This window comes from Pyxicephalus adspersus, chromosome 2 (assembly GCF_032062135.1).
Source record: "Pyxicephalus adspersus chromosome 2, UCB_Pads_2.0, whole genome shotgun sequence".
Taxonomy (NCBI): Eukaryota; Metazoa; Chordata; class Amphibia; order Anura; family Pyxicephalidae; genus Pyxicephalus; species Pyxicephalus adspersus.
Window position 1 is genome coordinate 10296597 of NC_092859.1, and position 26509 is coordinate 10323105.

Here is a 26509-nt window from a genome sequence, read left to right on the forward strand (position 1 = left end):
ACGGCAAGGTGGTTAAACAAACAATACAATGGACAGAGGAGACACTAAAAGAACAATGAAATATTAAGGTACAGGGATAAAAGCAAACACTCCACAGTAGTAGAGGTGTACACCTAACCAGACAACGGTGATGGAACACAATAGTCAAGGCTCTACAGTCCTAACAACAAAAAGCAATAAACTACTACTGGCACCATGGTGTCCTTCAAAGACAATGCAGTAGTGTAAGTGCACCAAAATATTCATAAACCCAGACCACTTTCTTTTAGATAATGCCAAAAAGGTAATCGCAATACTCTGTATACCGCCTAACTATAACAAATAACTCCCAAACTGCTTTGTTTCCAAACTCTACAAAGAGGATCAAAATTATTTTTCTCATTTCATCAACACCTTACCCTATACCTGAAATATATTATTTGCCCTTCTGCTTACAACTGAGGAGTAGTAGTGAAACTAACCAAAAATAAACTCAATTCAAAAGTTTACACTCTAGTACACGTTTTCTTTCTGAATTCTATTATAAGCAAAAGAAGCAAACAACATTTAACCGAAAACAAAACACAAATTTCCTGTTTAGTATTTACTCCTCCTTAATTTGACTGCTTTAATGGTTCTTCTAATATACTATTTAATTTTGAATAAATGTAAATTGCGATGCATTTTCCATTGCTTCCTGAATTCTAACACCTACACCACCTATTTATCTAACTAGTTTTGCTGTGGTCTGATCAGAGCTGGCAAATTGACTTGCAAATCAAGGTTTGGATAATGTGGTATCTAGGGTCCTTCCTGGTTGCTAACTCTTTACTTGGGTTATTGCACACTATAGATATCGATATAGTTACATAGTAGGTTAGGTTGAAACAAGACATAAGTACATCAAGTTCAACCACTAGGGAAATAGAGATATCCCAGATATAAAACCCTATAAGACATAGTTGGTCCAGAGGAAGGCAAAAAAACCCTGGCACAATTTGCTTCATCAGGGGGAAAAAAATCCTTTCTGAGTCCATGAGGCAACCCTATGTTCCCTGAATCAACTATCACTGTTTTTTTTTTTTCACTTTAAAGCCTTAATCCCCAGTTATATTCTGTGCTTCTAGAAAAAAACATCCAGCTTTTTCTTAAAGCAATCTATAGTAGTTGCTGAAACTACTTCCTGGGGAAGCTGATTCCACATTTTTTACAGACCTTACAGTGAAGAATCCTTTCCGTATTCAGAGCTTAAACCTCTTTTCCTCCAGACTCCAGAGTGCCCTTTTGTAATGATCTTATAGTGAATAATGGGGAAGAGAGTTCTCTATATGGATCATTTATATATTTATACAGGGTGATCATATCTCCCCCTTATACGTCTCTTCTCAAAGGAGAATAGATTCAGTTCAGCTAATCTTTCTTCATATTCCTTTTACTAGTTTAGTTACCGTTCTCTACACTCTTTCCAATTGCACAATGTCCTTTTTGTGAACTGGTGCCCAAAACGGGACTGCATATTCAAGATGTGGTCTGACCATTGCTTTGTACAGGGGCAGGATTATGTCTCCATCTCTGCAGTCTATTCCTTTTTTAATACAAGAAAGTACTTTGCTAGCTTTAGATATTGTAGCTTGGCATTGCATGCTGGTATTAAGTCTATGATCTACCAGAACCCCCAGATCCTTTTCCATATCTGACTCCCCCAAATGAATTCCCCCTAGATTGTATGAAGCATGCATGTTGTTAGCTCTCAAGTGCATAACTTTACATTTATCTTTATTAAATGTCATTTGCCACTTGGCTACCCAATCAAACAGTACATCTTGTATGGACTTAATTCAATTACATAGTCTGGTGTCATCTGCAAACACAAAAATGGTACTTTTAATCCCAAACTCTATATCATTTATAAAGATATTAAACAGTAAAGGTCCCAACACTGAACCCTGGGGTACACCACTAATAACTTTAGACCATTCAGAGTATAAATCATTAAATACAACTCTCTGGATGCAGTCTTTAAGCCAGTTCTCTATCCATGTACAGATTGACTTTTCTAAACCTATTGACCCTAACTTGCATATTAACTGTCTGTGGGGTACTTTGTCAAATGCTTTAGCAAAGTCCAAGTACAGTATATTAACTGCTATCCACTGTCTACCTGTTTACTTCCTCATAAATAGAGTAAATTTGTTTGACAACCTTGGTCTTTCTTGAAGCCATGCTGGCTATCACTTTATTTTCTAGCAGAAACTTCTCTATGTGGTTCTTTATCAAACTCTCTAGGATCTTTCCAACTATGGACGTTAAACTAACCAGTCTGTAGTTACCTGGTAATGATTTTGCTACCTTTTCCTTTTTAAAGATAGGAACCACATTAACCTTACGCCAGTCTATTGATACCTTGCCAATGACTAAAGAGTCTCTAAAAATTAGAAATGGCTTTGAAATAACTGAGCTCAGCTCTTTGAGGACACGTGGATTTAATCCATCAGGTCCCGGCACTTTGTCAACCATAATTTTTCCCAGCTGTTTTTCAATCATATCAAATCTGAGCCATTGTGACTCTGAGACATTGTGATTTAAGGCAGTGACATTGCTATTATGAATTTGGACATGAGCTCTGCCATTTTCCTTTGTGTACACAGAGCTAAAAAAAGTGTTTAGTAGATCTGCCTTTTCTTTATCCCCAGTTACCAACCCAGCAACATCCTTTATGGGGCGTACATGCTCAGATCTGATCTTTTTGCTAATATATTTAAAAAATTGGGGGTTTGACGTTCTTTCCTTTGCAATCTGTCTTTCATTTTGAAGTTTTGCACTTTTATCTCCTTTTTACATCTTTTGTTATATTCTTAATACCTTTTCAAACGATGAAGGTGATCCTTTATTTTTATATTTTTAAAATGCCCTTTTCTTGTTCCTTATGGCTTTTGTAACATCAGCTGTGAGTCACAAAAGGTTTTGATTTTAGCCTCTTAAAACCTTATTACCTATTAGATTATATTTTACAGTGTGTTTTTGTAGAACAGACAGTAAAACATTCCCATTTCTGTTCAGTATTCTTTGAGGACAATATTGTCTCCCAGTCCAAGTCACAGAGAGATGGAAAATTTGCTCTCTTAAAATTAAATGTTTTATCTTTCCTCTTTTTGCTTTCTGTTTACAGTGTACATTAAACTAAATCATATTATGGTCACTACTACCCAGATTCTCTTTTATATGCACATTTGTTATTAGCGCTGCATTGTTAGAAAGAACTAGATCCAGCAGAGTATCCATTCTAGTTGGGGCTTCTATAAACTGTACCATAAAATTATCTTGTAATAAATTCACAAATTTCCTCCCTTTTGCTGTTCCTGTAGTGCCATAACTCGAGTCCTTGTCAGGGTAGTTGAATCTCCCATGATTAAAACTTCCACTTCCACTTTTTGCTGCTTTTTCTATCTGTGCTAGTAGTTGATTCTCTATTTCTTCCTTAGCACTGGGGGGGCTATAGCTGACTCCAATAATTTATTGTGTTATTCAACTCCCATATTGCCTCAAACTCATCATTTGTTCCATCCGCAATTTGTTCTTTCATATCACTTCTAACAGACAGACACCACCACCCTTTCGTTTAACTCTGTCTTTATGAAACAAGAGTATACCCAGAAATATTGACAGCCCAGTCATGCGAAGAACAAAGCCAGGATTCAGCAATGCCAACCAAGTCATGCCTTGAAGTGAATGAGTTTAGCATCTTCTGTGACTTCAATAACCTAGCAGGCAGCTTTCTGACAAAAACGGATGTTTACTGTGTAGACACCTAGTTTATTTATCATAATATAAAGGTAATTGTGAAGACAATTAGATTTTTTTTTTTTTTTTTTGAAAAATGGATCCGAAAGAGTTATTTTGTGAGTTACTTCAAGAATAATGATGAGATATTCACAATAACAAAAAGCCATAGGTCTCCAGGTTAAATAATTATTCTAAAAAGCCATGTATCTCTAATCATTACATAATTTTGCTGTGGGCAGTGAAGGAAATGGTTTATTATTATTAAATTAATGTATTAATAATTTTATGAACAATTATCAATTTATTTGTTTTTATTCAATAGGTGAAAGAATCACATTATTTAGGAGTTCATTGAAACAGTCAAAAGCTAAGCAGATCTTCATCCAACCACGATGAGTCAAGTGGTAGACAAGCTGTACCAGTGCTCCGAGTGCCAGAAACCTTTTACTTTTAAGTCAAGACTCCTTGCTCACCAGAGAATTCACACAGGAGAGAAACCATTTAAATGTTCAGAATGTGACATGTGCTTCTCACACAGTTCTAATCTTATTAAACACCAGAGGATTCACACCGGAACCAAACCATTTAAATGTGTACAGTGTGATAAATGTTTCTCACAAGGTTCTAATCTTACTACACACCAGAGGAAACACACAGGAGAGAAACCGTATAAATGTTTAGAATGTGCCAAGTGCTTTTCACGAAGTTCTACTCTTGCTATCCACCATAGAATTCACACAGGAGAGAAACCATTTAAATGTTCAGTATGTGACAAGTGCTTTTCCTACGGTTCTAATCTTACTGAGCATCAGAAGATTCACACAGGAGAGAAACCATTTAAATGTGGACAGTGTGGCAAATGTTTCACACAACGTACTAATCTTATGACGCATCAGAAGATACACTGGAGAGAAACCATATAAATGTTCTGAATGTGCTAAGTGCTGTTTTACAAAGTTCTAGCCTTGCTATCCACCATAGAATTCACACAGGAGAGAAACTATTTAAAAATGTATAGTGTGCCAAATGTTTCTCACAATGGTCTAATCCTATTACCTAACAGACATACATGAGAAATGCCATTTGGATGTCTGAATGTAGCAAATGTCTCTCATCAACATCTTCTCTTGCAGGCACACAACAATTCACACAGTTGGGGGAGACTACATGAAATGGTTTTTAGTAGGTTAATAGAAAAATTTTAAGCAATATACATTTTAGTTATGTTTTAAAGAATAAACAATGTTGGAATAAAAATTTAGGGAGTCTAACATACTTTGCTTATATGAAGAACTGATATTGCTGTTGATTGCTTTATAGTAAATGGAAACTTGATGTGCTGGTAAATCTTCTATACAAGCCTACATTTCTACATACAATGTGACCTATTGCTTATATCTGAATCTTTACAGGCAATGTGATATAAAGGGACAGATAAGAGGAACTTGAGGCAAACTGCTGCTGACAAGCTAAATAAATGGCAACCCACTACAACATCTAGAGACAGACAAAGTATAATGTCTTCTGGCGTCATAAGTCAATTATGGGACACCACCACCTCATTAATTGTTTCTGGACTATTTCCTTTAATTGGACTTTCAAAATTATAATATTGGATTTTCTGCTTAACCTCCCCAGGAGTAATCCCGAGTGTGACTCGGGGACGGCTAAAACCTAAAAAAAAAACAAGAGACGATCTCCAGGGTTTCCCGGTGACATATGTAAAGGCAGGAGGAGTGGCGAGAAATTCAAATTTTGTATTCGATTGAATACAAAATAGATGTATTGAGTCCAATACAAAGAAAATTTCATATAACTATATAAATTATACATGCCACTATACGGTTATATTATGTTTCACTATTTTTTTTAACAGATTTTTGTGGTTTTTTAATTTAAAGTTTAATATTGAATTTATAAAATATTGCACATATTTTGCTGAGTTATGCCTAAGAATTATAGCCTACAATGTAAAATAAATTTCCATGCAAAAAAAACAAAACAGTAATGCTTTTTGCATTAGAATAGGGACAGAATTAGAATGCTGGGGGGGTTAATGACATATTAATGATGGCATAGGCCTTCCCTTAGGGGACCCGTATACCTGTAAAAATTGATGTATTACTTTGTTTTAGTCAGAGTTCCTTTTTTAACTGCTAAGGCTTTGATTCTTGTCTGTTGCAACATTAAATGGTCTTAACTAGGATTTACTGTTTCATCCCTGATTGTCCACTTGGGAACCCTCTATAAAGAAGCAGACAATGTATATATTTGTTATATATCTTGAAATTTAACTAAACTCCAACCCACCTTTTTAATGTTTCATGTGGAAAGAATGTAATGAAACCTGGGATGGATATGAAATAATACAGAAAGACATTAATCAAAGGATACAAACACTGATCTGTGAAAAGCTCGTGTAGCACCCATTCTAGGGACACATTGGGGGTTAATTTACTAAGGGAGTTTAGGCTGTTAGGGAGTTAAGTGATATTTGCTCACATTCAACAGAAATTAAATAAACTGTTTTATTTCAATTTAACACATTTTATTTTATTTTATATTTTTTTATTTTTTTTAATAACAAAATTAACATTTTACAAAAATATAATCCAACTGTCATTACAAACAATTCCCTAATTTGTTTCTTTTACACACAAAAAGAGAAAAAATGGGATAAGGGATAACTGGAAACATTTATTTCTAATATACCTGTCAGACTCATACACTTATTAACCCTTACTGACAAAGATATTGTTATTATAGACAATTATCAGGAATATAGACAATAATTGGGGGGGGGATAATCAGGAATATAGACAATAATTGTCTATATTCCTGAGAATTCTGATAACCCTTACAACAAGACCCATACAACTTTAAGTAATCCATCAAGTGAGGTAAGACACTCTCAACAACATCTGAATTTTTTATTGAAATGTTTCTATGCTTTGGTACGTCTTCTAGACTGTAATGGGAATAGCTTGTTTTTTCAACCCTTAAAATGCACAGCATTTATTTACAATATTCTGCCCCCATAGACAATGGTGATTAGTCAGGGTTCTAACTGTTCTGTAAATTTGCAATTCTATTTCTAATACTTGGTTTCTACAAAATACTCCTCTTCCAACTTCATTCTGAACTAAACTCTACATGAGCTAAACGAATAGTATATAAAATGTAGAATACAGTTAGGTACATATTTGGACAGACATGTTTTTTCTAATGTTCTTCTGTACATTACCACAATTAATTTTCAATGAAACAACTCAGATGCAGCTGAACTGCAGACTTTCAGCTTTAATTCAGTGGGTTGAACAAAAAGATTGCATAAAAATGTGAGGAACTAAAGCCTTTTTTTTATACAAATGCCGGAAAATACGGTAATTATATTTTCTGACTCAACTGTTGGTACTGCACACACTTTCCTAATATTCTCAATGAGGGGCAAAAAATATATTTGCAGATAAGGGAGATCTGTCACAAATGAAACCACAGTCCAAAAAACTTTCTGTATGTGTGTCTAATGTCAGCTCCTTTAGTCTAGGTTGTTGACAGTGTTATTCTGGCCAATGAGTGCTGGACTTCTGTTAAATTTGTCCAACAACCCATTGGCAGGGGCTCCTTCCACCCCTCAGACATTTTATATCAACTTGTGGGACATAAAGTATTTTGATAGTTAGCAGTGTTTGTTCAATGGTAATAAAATGACAAAAGGGGCACAACCTAGAGCATTATCTCAGGTCATTAACTTTATCAAATTTATAAAATGCATGAAGCCGAGGATCTCCCCCATATATTCAGGTCTTCATTAGAGGTACTGACGTACTAAGTGCCAACAAAGCATGTGCATATCCACTCTATATTTCTTGACAAATTCATGAAATGAAATATTGTAACTCATTATTAAATTCCTATTGCTGATTGTATGTAACATATTAATATCCTGTAATAAATGGCCTTTATTGAGCTCATAATCTATATTAGAAGAGGTCATTGCTAGCACTTTTTTATTTTTATTTTTTCTTGTTTTTGTTTGTTTTTTTTAAAGTTTATGTAAAACTTCATTGACTGACATGCTACAGTCTGACTCAAATACATTTGTCAATCATCTGCAATTCCTTTGTACACTAGTTAGTAAAAATATTGAAAACATTGGGTTAGCATAATGTACGGGCAACAAGATTTTGAAAAAAATTGAAGCTTTTGAAACGGCCTCCGATATTTCAGAAAAAATGTACTCTCCCCACAACTATATTGTCATCCAAATATCACATTGGGCTGCTACACTGGGGATTGGATACGTACTTTACCATTTATCTACCTCTACCACTAATAAGCTTCAATGTATTAAGTTTAGATACATACAGGTAAAATGGAAATCATTTGGAGAGTAATTGTACATTAAAGAAAATGGTCATTACCCCTGTACCATAATCACTATAAATGTGAAAAGACATTAATTGACCTCCAAATGCCCAACCAGCCTTGAAGTGAATGAGTTTAACATTTTCTGTGACTTCAATAACCTAGCAGGCAGCTTTCTGACAAAAACGGATGTTTACTGTGTAGACACCTAGTTTATTTATCATAATATAAAGGTAATTGTGAAGACAATTAGATTTTTTTTTTTTTTTTTGAAAAATGGATCCGAAAGAGTTATTTTGTGAGTTACTTCAAGAATAATGATGAGATATTCACAATAACAAAAAGCCATAGGTCTCCAGGTTAAATAATTATTCTAAAAAGCCATGTATCTCTAATCATTACATAATTTTGCTGTGGGCAGTGAAGGAAATGGTTTATTATTATTAAATTAATGTATTAATAATTTTATGAACAATTATCAATTTATTTGTTTTTATTCAATAGGTGAAAGAATCACATTATTTAGGAGTTCATTGAAACAGTCAAAAGCTAAGCAGATCTTCATCCAACCACGATGAGTCAAGTGGTAGACAAGCTGTACCAGTGCTCCGAGTGCCAGAAACCTTTTACTTTTAAGTCAAGACTCCTTGCTCACCAGAGAATTCACACAGGAGAGAAACCATTTAAATGTTCAGAATGTGACATGTGCTTCTCACACAGTTCTAATCTTATTAAACACCAGAGGATTCACACCGGAACCAAACCATTTAAATGTGTACAGTGTGATAAATGTTTCTCACAAGGTTCTAATCTTACTACACACCAGAGGAAACACACAGGAGAGAAACCGTATAAATGTTTAGAATGTGCCAAGTGCTTTTCACGAAGTTCTACTCTTGCTATCCACCATAGAATTCACACAGGAGAGAAACCATTTAAATGTTCAGTATGTGACAAGTGCTTTTCCTACGGTTCTAATCTTACTGAGCATCAGAAGATTCACACAGGAGAGAAACCATTTAAATGTGGACAGTGTGGCAAATGTTTCACACAACGTACTAATCTTATGACGCATCAGAAGATACACTGGAGAGAAACCATATAAATGTTCTGAATGTGCTAAGTGCTGTTTTACAAAGTTCTAGCCTTGCTATCCACCATAGAATTCACACAGGAGAGAAACTATTTAAAAATGTATACTGTGCCAAATGTTTCTCACAATATTCTAATCCTATTACCCAACAGCAGACATACATGAGAAATGCCATTTGGATGTCTGAATGTAGCAAATGTCTCTCATCAACATCTTCTCTTGCAGGCACACAACAATTCACACAGTTGGGGGAGGCTACATGAAATGGTTTTTAATAGGTTAATAGAAACATTTTAACCAATATACATTTTAGTTATGTTTTAAAGAATAAACAATGTTGGAATAAAAATTTAGAGAGTCTAACATACTTATCTGAAGAACTGATATAGCTGCTGATCGCTTTATAGTAAATGGAAACTTGATGTGCTGGTAAATCTTCTATACAAGCCTACATTTCTACATACAATGTGACCTATTGCTTATATCTGAATCTCTACAGACAATGTGATGTAAAGGGACAGATAAGAGGAACTTGTGACAAACTGCTGTTGACAAGCTAAATAGATGGCAACCCACTACAACATCTAGAGACAGACAAAGTATAATGTCTTATGGCGTCATAAGTCAGTTATGGGACACTACCACCTCATTAATTGTTTCTGGACTATTTCCTTTAATTGGACTTTCAAAATTATAATATTGGATTTTTCACCTTAACCTCCCCAGGAGTAATTCCGAGCGTGACTCGGGGACGGCTAAAACCTAAAAAAAAACAAAACAAGAGACGATCTCCGGGGTTTCCCGGTGACGTATGTGCAGGCAGGAGAAGTGATGAGAAATTCAAATTTTGTATTCGATTCAATACAAAATAGCTGTATTGAGTCCAATACAAAGAAAACTTCATATAACTATATATATCATACATGCCACTGTACCGTTATATTATGTTTCACTATTTTTGTTTTTTTAACAGATTTTTGTTTTTTTTTATTTTAAAGTTTATTATTGAATTTCTAAAATATTGCACATATTTTGCTAAAAAAAAAAAATTCCCATGCAAAAAAAAAACACACGTTTTGCATTAAAATATGGACAGAATTAGAATGCTATGGGGGGGTAATGACAAATTAATGATGGCATAGGCCTTCCCTTAGGGGACCCGTATACCTGTGAATATTGATTTATTACATTGTTTTAGTCAGAGTTCCTTTTTTTAACTGCTAAACCTTTGATTCTTGTCTGTTGCAACATAAATCTTCTTAATTAGGATTTACTGTTTCATCCCTGATTGTCCACTTGGGAACCCTCTAAAAAGAACCAGACAATATATATAATTGTTATATATCTTGAAATTTAGCTAAACTCTAACCCACCCTTTTAATGCTTCATGTGGAAAGAATGTAATGAAACCTGGGATGGATATGGTTTGTGGGCCTTTCTGTCCAAAGTTTAGTCTTCAACAAGTGAAATGCATGCTAAATTGGGTTTGGATCAGGTGGCTGACATGTGATCCATTTTCACTGTTCTGGAGGGTTACAGTATGATTTTAATTACATTGGAGAAAGAGAGAACCCTATTTTATCAGGTGCTGTTAAATATAACAAGGAAGTTGTTGGGCTTTCTAGTCTTGGTTGTCATGAGCTGTACATTTTCCATTATTGGTGCCATGTTTAAACCATTATTGGATCTATGTTTGAATTAAAAATCAAAAATCTTTCCTTTGATAGTTAACAGTGTTTGTTCAAGGTTAAATACAATGGCAAAAATCACAGGGCACATTTATTCATATTAATAAAACACTTATAGTCAAGGATCTCACAAACTTCTATCCTTCTTTAGAAGTGCCGCCATATCAAGTATCTAATAGACCATGTGCAATCCATTGCTTTATCCTGAACAGTCTGAGCAAATTTATGACATTAGTGACATATGGCATGTAGTGACATTTTAGTATTCTGTGCACAAACTCCTTTTCTGTTTTTACTCAAGGAATCTTCAGAGAGACATGGATGCCATTCATTTTCTATTGCAGGTTTATACTACTTCTCTCACTGTCATGATAGTCTTATCAAAACATTATCAATGATTTGCAATGCTTAGGCACACTAGTAAAATAAATTATTGAAACTACTTGGTTGGCATAATAGCCAAGAAACTAGCATTTTAGGAAAATCAAAAATTACAGCTTATATGTCAAAAAATGGAAGAAAAGAAGCCATGCAAACTGTTATATTATTATAATGTATATTTTTCAGGGAAAACAAAGTGATCCTAGGGAAAATGCCATCAACAAGTATCTGTTGATTCTTTCCATTAATATTGAAATGATTCTGTCCTCTGTTGTTGGTATTTTGTGAACTGGTTGTTGTGTTGATTATTTTTAGGTTGTATTTTATATTGCCACCCTGTAACAAAATGCTATTAATTAGAACGCTTAGTGGAGGCAAAGTACAGTCATACTGTCCAATACGATTGTTTGTTAGTTTGTTCCACCTGAAAGAAAAGCCCCAATGGATAATCAAAGAGGAGTGGACTCCTGTTTGCCCAGCCTGTGATTACATATCGTGTATTTGTGGGAGGAAGAGGGGGGAGGGAAAGCCAGGCTTTTAAAGGGCAACCAGAGTTAAATTTAAAAACACAACATTTTATTGTTCCAACATAATTTAAAAGATTAAGAGCTGTGGCTCTATAAATTAATCCTAAACTAACATATAACCACTAGTTTGCAAAAAAAATAGCAATATCGTTTAGTATCATACTAGGTTAGTGATTTGATAGTGAGACCGAAATCAATATTGGACGTATATTTTAGTTGTGGTATATGGGTGAGCTGCAGGCAGCTGTCCAAAAGGGGGCATTGATATCGGTCTCACTATCAAATCACTTACAAGTAGCAATTCGGTATCACAAGGCTCTTAATGCGGTAAAAAGCCCCAGCAATAATACCAAGTCTCCCCTTACCCCTGAGGAAGCCCAGTACAGGTGAAACGCGTGGGACATCTTACCACTGTCGCTAACCGAGTATGATACTAAACAACATTGCTATTTTTTTGCAAAACTAGTGGTTATATGTTAGCCTAGGATTTATTTATAGAGACACAGCTCTTAATTTTTTAAATTGGGTTGTTGGGACAATAAAATTGTGTGTTTTTAATTTTAACCCTGGTTGCCCCTCAAATGCCTGGCTTTTCCTCCCTTCTCTTCTTCTCCTCCTCCCACAGATACACGATATGTTCAATACAGTTATTAGACACACACCCCTCTCTTAGATAGACTATACCTTCATGTTGGGGAATAGTGGCACATTCTATTGTAAGGTAAGACACAGCTCGGTTAGTTGCTAGAACAATATACAGGCCAGGAGAACATAACATAACAAACAAGCACTAATATCTAGAAAGTGTATACAAGACTTATTCTAGGGCTTCCTATTCTCAAAGTACAACAGTTTCCTTTTACCTTTGGTAATCAAAAGCAAAAAAAAAAAAATTGAATCCTCAATCAACCATTAAACTTTTAAAATACCTTTTTTTTTGTTTAAAAAGGTTCCATATTCTGTATCAGTACATATAGTTTTATCCCTCAGGAAAAGAACAATAGTTAGTCACCCTACTGTGTAAACGTTTTGTTTTTAGGTGTATAATATACCTGTATGAAATAACAGCCATAAAACACACATGGATTTCACTGAGACAAAAGCAATGAAGATTATGGCCTGTGATGAAAGTTAACCCTAATTAACAGATAGATTTCTTAAAAATCAAACACCACCTGATATCAATGACCACATGTATATTGGTAGAAGTCGCCCTGTAAGCAGAGTGTAACTACAGATCACCATGCCTCTTCATGAAGTTATCCTCACTTTACATCTCTCTTCCAAATGTTTTCATTTCCACCTGGAAATGTCAATTCGGAAAATAGTGTAATTAATATTATTATAAAGGATACCTAAATTGAGGCAAAGACACAGAAATACTCTCAGTATAGTTAGTATACTTCCAGTGACCAGTACAATATAAATAAAATTATATAGATTTGTTATATGACATTATTGTTATTGCTCCTGCATGCTGTTTCCCTATATTCCTAATTCACACTTTTTTTTTCAGAAGAATATAAAGCCTCAGTTATCGATTCAGTTTGTAGCTGGTATTATACTGTCACTAGTCATGTATAGGGTTAGTTTCAGACTGGCAACCAGAAGAACAAGCCGCTCTAAAGGAAATAATTATACTCCCAGATAAGATGGGGCAGGGGGTAGGAGCATAAAGTCCTGTGACTATTGAAGCCACAGTCCAAAAGACTTCTACATGTCTGATACCAGTTCTTGATACCCACTAATGATTAAAGTTTTCATGAACTGCATTATTACATCCAACCATTGTTAGCTATTCTAGGTATCACTCCAAGGGCTAGGTCAGACCTGCGTTACTGGTCCCATCTGCTTACTCTGTAGAGCTAGGCATCTGCAAATGTTTTCAGATTAAAATGCTAGCTTCTGCTAATGTCTATAAAAACACAGAGAGGATATAAAAAACTATAAAAAAAATCTTTTAACAAAGTGAAATCTTTAGATTGCCATTATCAACTGAATGAGCAAGATCTTCCAATTAAAAAGCATTAAAATTATTACACGATACACACATCCATATCAACAAATATATTCCCTATGTCAGAAATACTGAACTGGTCTTTAGATCTTCTATTAATATCTTTAGGAGCTGGGATCTAGATTTGTTGCTAAACAATACAGGGAGGAATCTCCAGTACACCATTCGCCAGAGGAAAGGGGAGCAAGCAGCACTCCAATGTACCCTTCTCCATTAGTGAACAATGATAGGGAACTACTGTACACACACCAGACCTCATGTATCCATCTTTTTGAAAGCTTAATGTCTACTTGTGCTGTTGATGGGTGTGGTGCTGAAGTGGGGTTGTTGGCGGTTGTATAATTATTTCATAGCATCAGGAACATGTGGCTGAAACACATCACCAATCCAAGATTGGATATCTGCAATTGAATTTCTGTTATCAACAATATACTCATCACTGCCAAGACAAGCCAGCATACAATTTGCCATATTTGCCAAGGTGGAAAGATGAATCTGTTCTTTCTGTTCTTCTTCATCCATCCTTATTTATTCTCAGTGTGACCACATACATGTCTGCTAGACTGGTGGACTGCTAGTGACCTGTGTCACTTCCTGGTACCATATCCGACAATTCTTCATTTTGCCTGAATAGAGACCACCTCTTTCTACCTCCTACTATGGTGGGTTCTTTTCGTAATAATCCCTCAGCCTTCTAACATGTCTACACTTGGAAGGTATCTTCATCAAATCCAGTGACACTTCTAACATAAAAATGAGCAGGATGACATCACTGATAATACTTTTTTCCAGAAGCAAGACAGTGAATAGAAATTGTACATCTAGTAACACTTTTCTTCCCCCACACTTGTCTTTTGTAGCTCCTCTGAATTAAATACCGGCTGTACATCATCCCAAAGCTCCTCTACCCCATAAACAAACCATTTGTCCCCATTTTCTGAGACAAGAAAAGTGTCTAAAAATAGAAGAGTGCTTGTTATGAGTGTTGAAGGAGAAGCAGAGTAATCCTGTCTACACAGATTCACATCAGATTCACTGTCTCCCTTCTGTGACTGGGATGATGAATGGGCCCTCCTGTCCAAAAGTGGCAAAACTGGACTGGGAGTAATCTGCCCTTAGTACCTTGTATAAACATGTATAATGGGAGCTCCATCTGTCTGCTACCACTGGGATGGTGTGCTTAGTAGTGGTGCCGGTGCTGCCCTACTGCTAACTATATTTTGATGAATTCTTGATCCAGACCCAAGAGGTTTAGTATAAAATAAAGAACCACTAGTAGCTGCTGATCTCCCTTGGGGCTCACTTCCATTGCCAGTCTTATTGTAATCTTCTTTTAAATGGTTTTTACAGTACAAAAACACCACACAACATGAAATAAAAATAAAAGTACATTTGTAATTTTATATTTTATTTTAAGATTACATTGTTGTCTATTATTTCATTATTTTTTTTTAATTGTATTATTTATAATCATGTATTATATTATAATTTATGATTATAATAAATATAATTATTGTACCCGGGAATTAATCTTAAGAATTACAGGCCCACAATATTAAAAAAAATTTCTATGCAAAAAAAATAGGATCACTTTTTGCATCAAAAAACTGACAATTAGAACGCTAGGGGGGTTAATGAAGCCATGCAATCTATGTGTTATAGTATTCAGAGGAAACAAAGTGATCCTAGGGAAAATGCCACTAAGTATCTGTTGATCCTTTCCATTAATATTGAAATGATTCTGTCCTCTGTTGGTATTTTCTGAACTGGTTTTCATGTTGATTATTTTTAGGTTGTATTTTATATTTCCAGACTGTAAAAAATGCTAATAATTAGGATGCTAAGTGGCGGCAAAGAACAGTCATACTGTCCAATACAGTTGTTTGTTAGTTTGTTCCACCTGAAAGAAAAGCCCCAATGGATAATCAAGCAGGAGTGGACTCCTGTTTGCCCAGCCTGTGATTACATATCGTTTATTTGTGGGAGGAAGAGGGGGGGAGGGAAAGCCAGGCTTTTGAGAGGCAACCAGAGTTAAACTTAAAAACACAACATTTTATTGTTCCAACAACATAATTTAAAAGATTAAGAGCTGTGTCTCTATAAATGAATCCTAGCCTAACATATAACCACTAGTTTTGAAAAAAATAGCAATATCATTTAGTATCAAACTAGGTTGGTGATTTGATAGTGAGACCGATATCAATAATGGACGTATATTTTAGATGTGGTATGTGGGTGAGCTGCAGGCAGCCGTGCAAAAGGGGGCATTGATATCGGTCTCACTATCAAATCACTAACAAGTAGCAATTCAGTATCACAGGGCTCTTAATGCAGTAAAAAGCCCCAGCAATAATACCATGTCTCCCCTTACCCCCGAGGAAGCCCGGTACAGGCGAAATGTGTCGGGTGGGACACCTTACCACCATCGCTAACCTAGTATGATACTAAACGATATTGCTATTTTTTTTTTTCCAAAACCAGTGGGTGTATGTTAGCCTATGATTCATTTATAGAGACACAGCTCTTAATCTTTTAAATTATGTTGTTGTAACAATAAAATGTTGTGTTTTTAAATTTAACTCTGGTTGCCCCTCAAATCCCTGGCTTTCCCCCCTCCTCTTCTTCTCCTCCTCCCACAGATACACAATATTTCCAATACAGTTATTAGAAATACACCCTTTTCTTAGGTAGACTCTACCTTCATGTTGAGGAATAGTGGCACATTGTATTGTAAGCTAAGACACAGCTCGGTTAGTTGCTAGAATGATATACAGGCCAGGAGAACAAGGTATTACAGAGTCATCTCTATGCTATACATTTCCAGGTATTTATACTTTGTACAGCTGCACAATTGTGTTGTGTTATACTTTCTTCACTTTGCAAATGTATTTCAGTGTTTCCTCTTTTTTTGTTTACTGTTAAAGCAGTTAACTACATACAATTAGATCAAATTTCAATATGCAATTTCACATTTTCACCAAAAATGTATGTATTTAATATTAATGTTTAAAATGGATCTCCAGAAATCTTTCTTTCAAATTTTAAAACCAAATAAGTCACACATAGATTTGAAAAACACTTTAAATAACCTTTGATCCAGCATCAAAATACAGAAAAGACATATTAAAATTAGAAATGTATCAATTGTTTTTAAAATTTCTTTGTGTGAAAATCAGTCAATTAGAGCTGTTGTGCAAAGTGCAACACAACAAACAAGCACTAATATCTAGAAAGTGTATCCAAGCCTTATTCTATGGGTTCCTATTCTCAAAGTACAACAGTTTCCTTTTACCTTTGGTAATAAAAACCAAAAAAAAAATGTAATCCTCAATCAAGCATTAAACTTTTAAAATACCTTTTTTTTTGTTTAAAAAGGTTCCATACTCTGTATCAGTACATATAGTTTTATCCATCAGGAAAAGAAGGCTAGTTAGTCACCCTACTGTGTGAACGTTTTGTTTTTAGGTGTATAAACCTATATGCAATAACAGCCATAAAACAAACATGGATTTCACTGAGACAAAAGCAATGAAGATTATGGCCTGTGCTGAATGTTAAATCTAATAAACAGATAGATTCCTTAAAAAGCAAACAATACCTGATATCAATGACTAGATTTAAACTGAGAGAAGTTGCCCTGTAAGCAGGGTGTAACTACAGATCATGATGCCTCTTCATAATGTTATCTTCAGTTTACATCTCTCTTCCAAATGTTTTCTTTTCCACCTGGCAATGTCAATTGGGAAAATAGTGTAATTAATATTATTATAAAGAATACCTAAATTGAGGCAAAGACACAGAAATACTCTCAGTATAGTTAGTATACTTCCAGCGACCAGTACAATATAAATAAAACTATATTGATTTGTTATATTACGTAATTGTTATAGCTCCTGCTTCCCTATATTCCTAATTCACACAATTTAATTTTTTTTTCAGCTGAATATAAATCCTCACTTGTCCTTTAAGTTTGTAGCTGGTATTATACTGTCACTAGTCACGTATAGGGTCAGTTTCAGAGTGGCAACCAGAAGAACAAGCAGCTCTGAAGGAAATAATTATACTCTTAGAAAAGATGGGGCGGGGGGGGGGGGGGGGGGGGGAGTATATTGTTATCAACAATATACTTACCACTGCCAAAACAAGCCAGCATACAATTTGCCATATTTGCCAAGGTGGAAAGATGAATCTCTTCTGTTTTCCTTCATCCATCCTTGTTTATTCTCAGTGTGACCACATAAATGTCTGCTAGACTGGTAGACTGGTAATGACCTGTGTCACTTCCTGGTGCCATACCTGACAATTCTTCTTGCCCTTAATGAAGGCCACCTCTCTCTACCTTCTGCTTTTGTGGTTTCTTCTCATAATAATCCCACAGCCTTCTAACATTTCTACAGTTGGAAGGCAACAAATTAGAGTCTTCCTCTTCTCCCCCCAGCTGCATCAAATCCAGGGTCACTTCTAACATGGAAATAAACAGATGACAGTGAACAGAAATTGTGCCAGTAGTAACACTTTTCTTCCCCCACACTTCTCTTTTGTAGCTCTTCTGAATTGAATACCTGCTGTACATCATCCCACAGCTCCTCTACCCCATAAACAAACCATTTGTCCCCATTTCCTGAGAAACAAGAAAGATGCCTGAAAATAGAAGAGGGCTTCTTATGAATGTTGAAGGAGAAGCAGAGTAATCCTGTCTACACAGATTCACATCACATTCACTGTCTTTATCTCCCTCCTGTGACTGGGATGATGAATGGGCCCTCCAGTTCAAAAGTAGCAAAACTGGACTGGGAGTAATCTGCCCTTAGTACCTTGTATAAACATGTATAATGGGAGCTCCATCTGTCTGCTACCACAGGGATGGTGTGCTTAGTAGTGGTGCCGGTGCTGCCCTACTGCTAACTATATTTTGATGAATTCTTGATCCAGACCCAAGAGGTTTAGTATAAAATAAGGAACCACTAGTAGCTGCTGATCTCCCTTGGGGCCCACTTCCATTGCCGGTCTTATTTTGACCTGATCATGACATTTTCAAACACATCAATAGTCAAACTTAGTTGATGGTATGTGTTCTGCTATATTCTGCTTCTCCTGCACAGTAAGCATTGACCCGCACCCTCAGTAATCTCACATCTCAGATTTATGTTGCTATTAGTGATCACCTACCTCACTGCTTGTGCAGCTCATGACAGATAAGAACAACTGCCCAACTTTATTAGCAAACATTTCCTGAACATTTCCTGCGTGTGACTGGAATAATTGCTCTGATGTGACTTATGTATTTTTTTTCTACCTACAAATTCCCTAATTTGTAGCAAGAGCGAATGAGGCCTTGAAAATGTTTCACTAGATAACTGTTGCAATGTTTAAGACTTTCTATTTTGAAATTTCCATGCTTTGCAGCAGGAAACCTCACCTTGGAAATAGAATATAACTTGTGTGTGTTTTATAAACATTTCTATAAACTGCTGCATTATGTCTGTAATGATTTTTGTGCAAATTAGCAATGCCATTATTATTGTATACTTTTATTAGCTAGCTTTGAAGTTTTATTTTCTGACCAGCAGAGGACCACAAATGTGCTGCTGTGTCTATTAAAGAGGACTGCACAGACCTCAGCCCTTTATAAATCACTTATAAATTGTCAGGAAGGAATGCCAATGGCTGCCTGTGATTGATCTTTGTATATGCATGCTTGAAGACTAAGGCTCTGATTGGAATTGAAAAAATTCAGACTTCCAATTAGAACATCTAAAACCTGGACTTTTTGTCAGCTCCAACTACTTTCCCAAACACTGCTACTCATAACTATTTTCTGAGATCCATTAAATGTTCACATTTTGGTCAACCGCCAAATCAGCATTCTGGATTGAAAGGCTTCTGTATTTAACATCTTGTTAACTAAGTATCCTATTTTTACGGTTATGTTACTGTTATTTTACTGCTATGCTGGCCATAGTTTATGACTTGGGAGCAAAGGATTGTCTTCTTTTCTCTGCTTAATTTGATGGACACTATAAAATCCATTGCTGATGGATTTAGAACCTTTTCTATTTTCGCCACTTTTTCTTTTTAGCTTTGCCTTTCTCAATCTGAGGGGTACTTCCAGGTGTGCATGTTAAGGGTTAATTGTAACAGTTTGACGTGATCATTAGGACTTCTAACTCCTAGGATTAAATTTGTAACAATCAAAATGTATTTAGAGGATGAGTATATTAAATGCCAGGAATCATCTCCTTTCCATTATTACTATTAAACCCCAGAAAAGTTTTGTTTCCTTTCAGGAGGGTAGAAGTTCCAGATCCTATCCATTGCAAATAATTTGTTCTATCTTTACTGTTAAAAAGTAAAATTGCATTGTGATGAGGGTCAATAAACACTGTGAATTTCACTCTTTCCTTGTGGACCTGCAATTTTTCCCTTTCTCCCTCTTTATCCCAATCACTGTCCTTTTTCTTCACATGCACAGGTATGAGCAGTGTTTTTAATGGGTTCCATTCTGTTAGAATGCCCGATCCTTAAGAATAGAAATATTTTTCTGCTTTGACTTTTTGCTTGCACTAAGCAGGATCTAAACTTTCTCTTTTTTTGTTTCATCATGGAGATGATCTTTCACTACTTTGTATGTACCTATGTAACCGCTTTGAGTAGTCAGTGTTTTCATTTAGCTTTTTCTTTATATTTTCCACTGTTTTAATATTTTTATTATACAGGTAGTCCCGGGTTACATACAAGATAGAGACTTTAGGTTTGTTCTTAAGTTGAATTAGTATGTAATTCAGAACATGTACATTTTTTTAATAAATGCAATTAGGACAGATGTTTGTCTTAACATATTATTGGGCAGTGTGGTGTCAGTTACTGTATCTTTGTGGAGCCTAGACATTCATCAAATTCTGGAGCAAGCTGTGCTTTGATATTCAGAAAGAAACAACTGCAGAATTTGTCTTGATCATTAACCTCCCTGGCAGTATGATTATTGAGGATTTTAAAAATGTAAAAGTGGTACATTTAAAAATCCCCTTTTTTTTTTTTAAATTTCCTGCCTAACAGTCCTGCACTCCAGCCTAAGACTCGTGAGCAGACGCCCCGCCATCATCTGGATCCCTTGGCCTCGCGATACCCAACATTCACATGCCGGGGATTCAGATGCCAGACATTGCTGGAGGAGGCTGCTGGAATGAGGGAAATATGTAGTAAATACTTGGTAAATTCTCTGGTATGGAAAATTGCTCCGAGCCACACTCAGGAATACCACCAGGGAGGTTAAAGAGTTACAAGAAGCTGCCTTATAGCTATAGCTAAGCCTTTGAGTGTCTTTTGCATGCTTTAGTTTGTTCCTCAAATAACTACTGAAGAATAGCAATAACAAAACAGAAAAAAATATGAAATACACTTTTGCCAGTGCAGTAATTTTCACCCACACTAACCTAACCAAAACCCAGGATTTATAATAACAATGGTCACTGCTTTTTTTCTGTCCTCCTTCTGCGTCACTTTTCGATGCTGTTCTGTTCCCACTTTCGTGTCTTCTGGTTCATTGTTCTGTAAATGTTACCTTGATTTTACCATGTATGCAATACAAGATGCATATATTTACCTTTTATATACAAAAAGTAAACAAAAAATACACCAGGTTAAAAAATACAAATTCAAAAAAATAAAATCTATATAATGATTTTTATCAAACCAGCTTTATTGTACCTACCCTGTTTCCCCTATTATAAGGCACTGTCTTATATTTTTTGAAATGCCAAAATATGCCCTAGGTCTTATTTTCAGGGGGATGTCTTATTTTTCCACTACAGTACACATTCCAGACTACAGCACACATTTATTATTGAAAATCATTCATGATCACTCATGTGCCATTGATTGTCCCCTTCTGATCACTCATGTGCCATTCATACCATATTGCCCTTCTGATCACTCATGTGCCATTCATACCGTATTCCCCTTCTGATCACTCATGTGCCATTCATATTTCCCTTCTGATCACTCATGTGCCATTCATATTCTGATCACTCTATGCCATTGATTGTCCCCTTCTGTTCACTTACCGGTACTTTGTTAGGGCAGGGATCAGCAGCTTGCTTCTTGGTGCAGAATGCCGGCTTGTTACTTTCAGTTTCACTCTGCACTGCAGCCAGGAGAAGACACACACTGCAGCCAGCATCGAGGAGGCACACAAAGGATCGAATATCAGAGGATGTCTTATTCACGGGTGAGTGCCTTATTTTAATTATTTTATCAAAAATCGGGGGTTGGCTTATTTAATGGGGATGGCTTATAATTGGGGAAACACGGTATGTCTTCAATGCTATCAGCTCACAACCTGCAGCCCTCAGCACTTCTGATATGCTTTGTACTGTCTCTGATTTGTACTGTCCTGATGTGTCTGGCTCAAAAGGTTTTCTGCTCACTTTCACAAATAATTTGCACATCAGCGGCTGCTTCACTATCTGGGAAAAAAACATGTGCATAACAAAAGTAAATTACATAATACATGCTACCATTGTTCACCTCTGTCTCTACCTTCTAGGTACATACACGAATAAGGATCCACAGATGAGGAACACAGTGTCCTTATCTTACCTATGCTTTGGGTGGCGTGGATGGGGAATTGGCAATCGGCTCCGCAGTATAAAAAATTTAGTAAACAATTGTATGTTCTTGGCACATTTGCAAGCTTGGGTATATGGTAATGTCCTACCTTCCTCTTCAGGGTTGCCCTCCGCTCCCTCTGCTTCTTTTTCTGGATCCTTTCTAGCAGACTATTTTCTCCTTTTTAACCTCCCTAGCAGTAACCCCAAGTGTGACTCGGGGTAGAGAAAAGTTGCTAAAAGCGGTAACCCCGAGTCACACTCGGGGTGGGTAAACCTATGGAAGGTTAGTAAATACAGCCTTACCTAATCCGCCGGTGTCTCGCGCCGTCCATCGCTGCGATCTCTGTGTTCGTTCTTCTTCCTCCGGCCGGCTTCTGCACCTGATGAGTCACCGGGGAGTTCCTGGTGACGTCGGTGCGTGTGTACGTTGCTAGCGGGGCGGGAAATTTAAAAAAAAATTTGTATTGCATTTAATACAAAATAACTGTATTGAATGCAATACATGCAAAAAAAATTTTTAATTTATACTAATTTTCAAACTTTATTATACTCATACTTTTATATTATACTGTAAAATAAATTTTCATGAAAAGCAATGTACTGCTTTTAGACATATAATACTGGAAAGAAATTAACCCCTAGGGAGGTTACAAGAAGAACATCCCACTCCATCACCCAACCTCATCACTTATTAGTACCCCATATAAAACAATATTAGGTTTACTTACGTTTTTGGCGATGCAATGTTCCAGCTCATTAAGTGAGGCCTTCTCTCTGTTTTTTCAGATCCGATCATGGTTTCCTTTATTGTTTTTTGGAATGCAGAACTCCATATTTTTCTCCAACCTGCTCTGAACTTTTTCTAAAATGAGGTCCTTCTTACTGTTGGGGTGAGGATAGACTGCTTTCCGGCTATCATAGTCTGCCCTGTGAAGTGTGCTGACCTTAGCGTCTGTCTCATTATGGCTCATTGAGGTAGCTCTTTTCTCTGTGTCCATTTTTGCTTTTGCTCTGGCATGTTTTGTATAACTGAGAAAAACAAGTGATTGTCATAGGACAGGAAATTCAAGGATTGCTGGGTATTGTGGAATGAAAGATTGCGCATTCCCTAATGAGGTTTCATTCGTAGGTATCTTTGTTTTACAGATATTTGGAGAACGTTCTTTTGTAAATCATTTTATCAAATTCGGTCTGGATGCTTTACTTGTTCTAATATTTGAGTAGGTGGGTTATGTTCATAAATACTAAAAAAAGTTTGTTTTTTTTTTTTTTTTTTTTTTTTTGTTTTTTTTTTTTTACAGGGATCATGACCATTTAACAACCCAGTCTGGGGAGTACTCAAATAGGCATTTGCAAATGAAGACCTGTAATGCTAGGTTGGAGCAATGAAAAGCCAATAATCCTTCTGCCAACATTTGTTACGTAACGCATAAAATACAGAACTTGTGTACTGTGTTCAAAAAACAACCAAAGTGCAGGCTTCACAGCAGTGGGGTGCTGGCGCAGAGGATGCCTATGTGTCTAAACTCTGTTAATTTTCATATATATAAATTATTATTTTGGATAGGGATTATGAGGAAAGGATAGATGAATGTTGTGCGCAGAATCGCCTATAAAAAAAATGTAATGGAAAACTAAAAAGAGTAAACTAATTCAGCCCCAACTCTACCACAAATAAGCTTTAATGTATTATTTTTTTCTTTTGGGGTTTAGTTACATACAAGTAAACTGAAAATAATTTAGGGAGTAAATGTAAGTTAAAGTGGTTTTCAGTTATCACTGCACCCTAAATTATTCTGAATACATTATGGTTATTTGCAGATGTGAAAAAGCATTAATTGACTTCTACAATGGAATTGAGCAATTTGCCTGGAAGTGAGAAAGAATTTGAAATGTTCCATAACTTCATCTTTCCATCAAAACCAGACATTTACACTTTAGACATGTAGTTTCTTTGTCAAAATAATATAAAAGGTAATTAGGAAGACACTTATCTGATTCAGAAAGTTATTTTGTATGTTATTTTTTTATGTTATTACTTTAAGAAGAATGCGAAAATTGTCACAGAACCAAAAAACCATTACTCTCTAGGTTAAATATATAAAATCAAAAAAAGTCATGTCTCCAGTCATTACATACATTTTCTGTGAGCGGTGAAGGGTGTAATTAAGATATATAAATGGCAATAATCTAATATCTGATTTGTCAGTTAATAATGTTATGAACAATTATTTACCTAATTTATTTTTTCAATAGGTGAAGAAAAAGCTTGTTAATTCTTACTTCGTTCCCTCGTGTGGAAACGTTTTATATAGCGAAGCCGATCTTCATCTACACAAGATGAGTCAAGTGGGAGACAAGCTGTACCAATGCTCCGACTGCCAGAAAACTTTTACTTTTATGTCAAGACTCCTTGCTCACCAGATGGTTCATACAGGGGAGAAACCATTTAAATGTTTGCTATGTGACAAGTGCTTCTCCAAAAGCTCTAATCTTTCTGCACACCAGAGGGTTCACACAGGAGAGAAACCTTTTAAATGTTTAGTATGTGACAAGTGCTTCTCGAAAAGCTCTAATCTTACCGAACATCAGAAGGTTCACACAGGAGAGAAACCATATAAATGTGGACAGTGTGGCAAATGTTTCTCAAATCGGTCTAATTTTTTTACCCACAAGAAGACACACACAGGAGAGAAACCATATAATTGTCCAGAATGTGACAAGTGCTTCTCACAAAGTTCAAATCTTACTATACATCAGAGGGTTCACACGGGAGAGAAGCCATTTATTTGTGGATGGTGTGGCAAATGTTTCTCACAAAGTTCTCACCTTATTACCCACCAGAAGATGCACACAGGAGAGAAACTGTATAAATGTTCTATATGTGGTAAGTGCTTTTCACAGCCTTCTCATCTTGCTATTCACATGAGAATTCACACAGGAGAGAAACCATTTAAATGTTCAGTATGTGACAAGTGCTTCTCACACCATTCTAGTCTTACTGAACACGAAAAGGTTCACACAGGAGAGAAACCATATAAATGTGGACAGTGTGGCAAATGTTTCTCAAAACATTCTAATTGTGTTGCCCACCAGAAGACACACTGGAGAAAACTCATTTGAATGCTTTGAATGTGGAAAATGGTTCTCATCAAGGTCTTATCTTGCGAAGCACAAGATAATTCACACAGTTGAGGAGGCTATGTGAAAAGACTTTTAGTAGGCTAGTAGGCAATTTTTTTGCAAAATAAATTTTATCCATGTTTTAACGAATAAGCCAAGTTGTGATAAAAATTTAGGGGGTATAAAACATACTTTTTTATGTGAAGAACTGAAACTGCTGATGTTTGCTTTACAGTAAATGGAAACTTTGTGTTGTCAATTCTTCTATACAAGCCTACATTTCTACATACAATGTGATCCATTCCAGGAGTTCTTGGAGAAGTTGTTCTCGTTGGCATTGAACTTACTTGTGTATATTGATGTGGGAAGAACAACGTGTCCGCAGCCAGCCACCAGGGGACTTTTGTTCTGTCTGAGCCAGGGCTTTATTTGTATAGTTTATCGGTCTGACTATACCCATGATGATACAATGGGTAAAGAACACAATTAAGCACCTGTACATTCTAAAAATTGTTGCATTTATGATAATTTATTGCAGTATAAGTACACATTGCCTAAAAAACAGCTCTCTTCTCTTTTCTTTTTTGCTATTACAGTTTTACTATGGTATGGCAATTTATTTAGGACATACTAGGAAAAGTTGCTTCCCCAAGCTATCCCTATACTTGTAGTTATATGGACTTCTGAGAATATTCTGTTGAACTTTTCAGCTTGATATCAAATAAATGATGGCATAGGCCTTCCCTTAGGGCAGGGGTCAGCAACCTTTACTATCAAAAGAGCTATTTTGCCTCCTCTTCCACTAAAGAAAAATAGTCTGGAGCCGCAAAACATGACACAGTTTATAAACTTTTAAAAGTTTTAATATTTTTTTAATTTTACCTGTTACAACAAGTGTGCATGTGTAGGCCTACTTTGAAATAAATTAAACACTGAACTAT

General features: G+C 35.8%; 1 pseudogene; it reads left to right on the forward strand.

Moving 5' to 3' along the window:
- Positions 1-26054, forward strand: part of LOC140322834 (uncharacterized) — a 317266-nt pseudogene extending 291212 nt beyond the window's left edge.
- Positions 26055-26509: the final 455 nt, after the last annotated feature.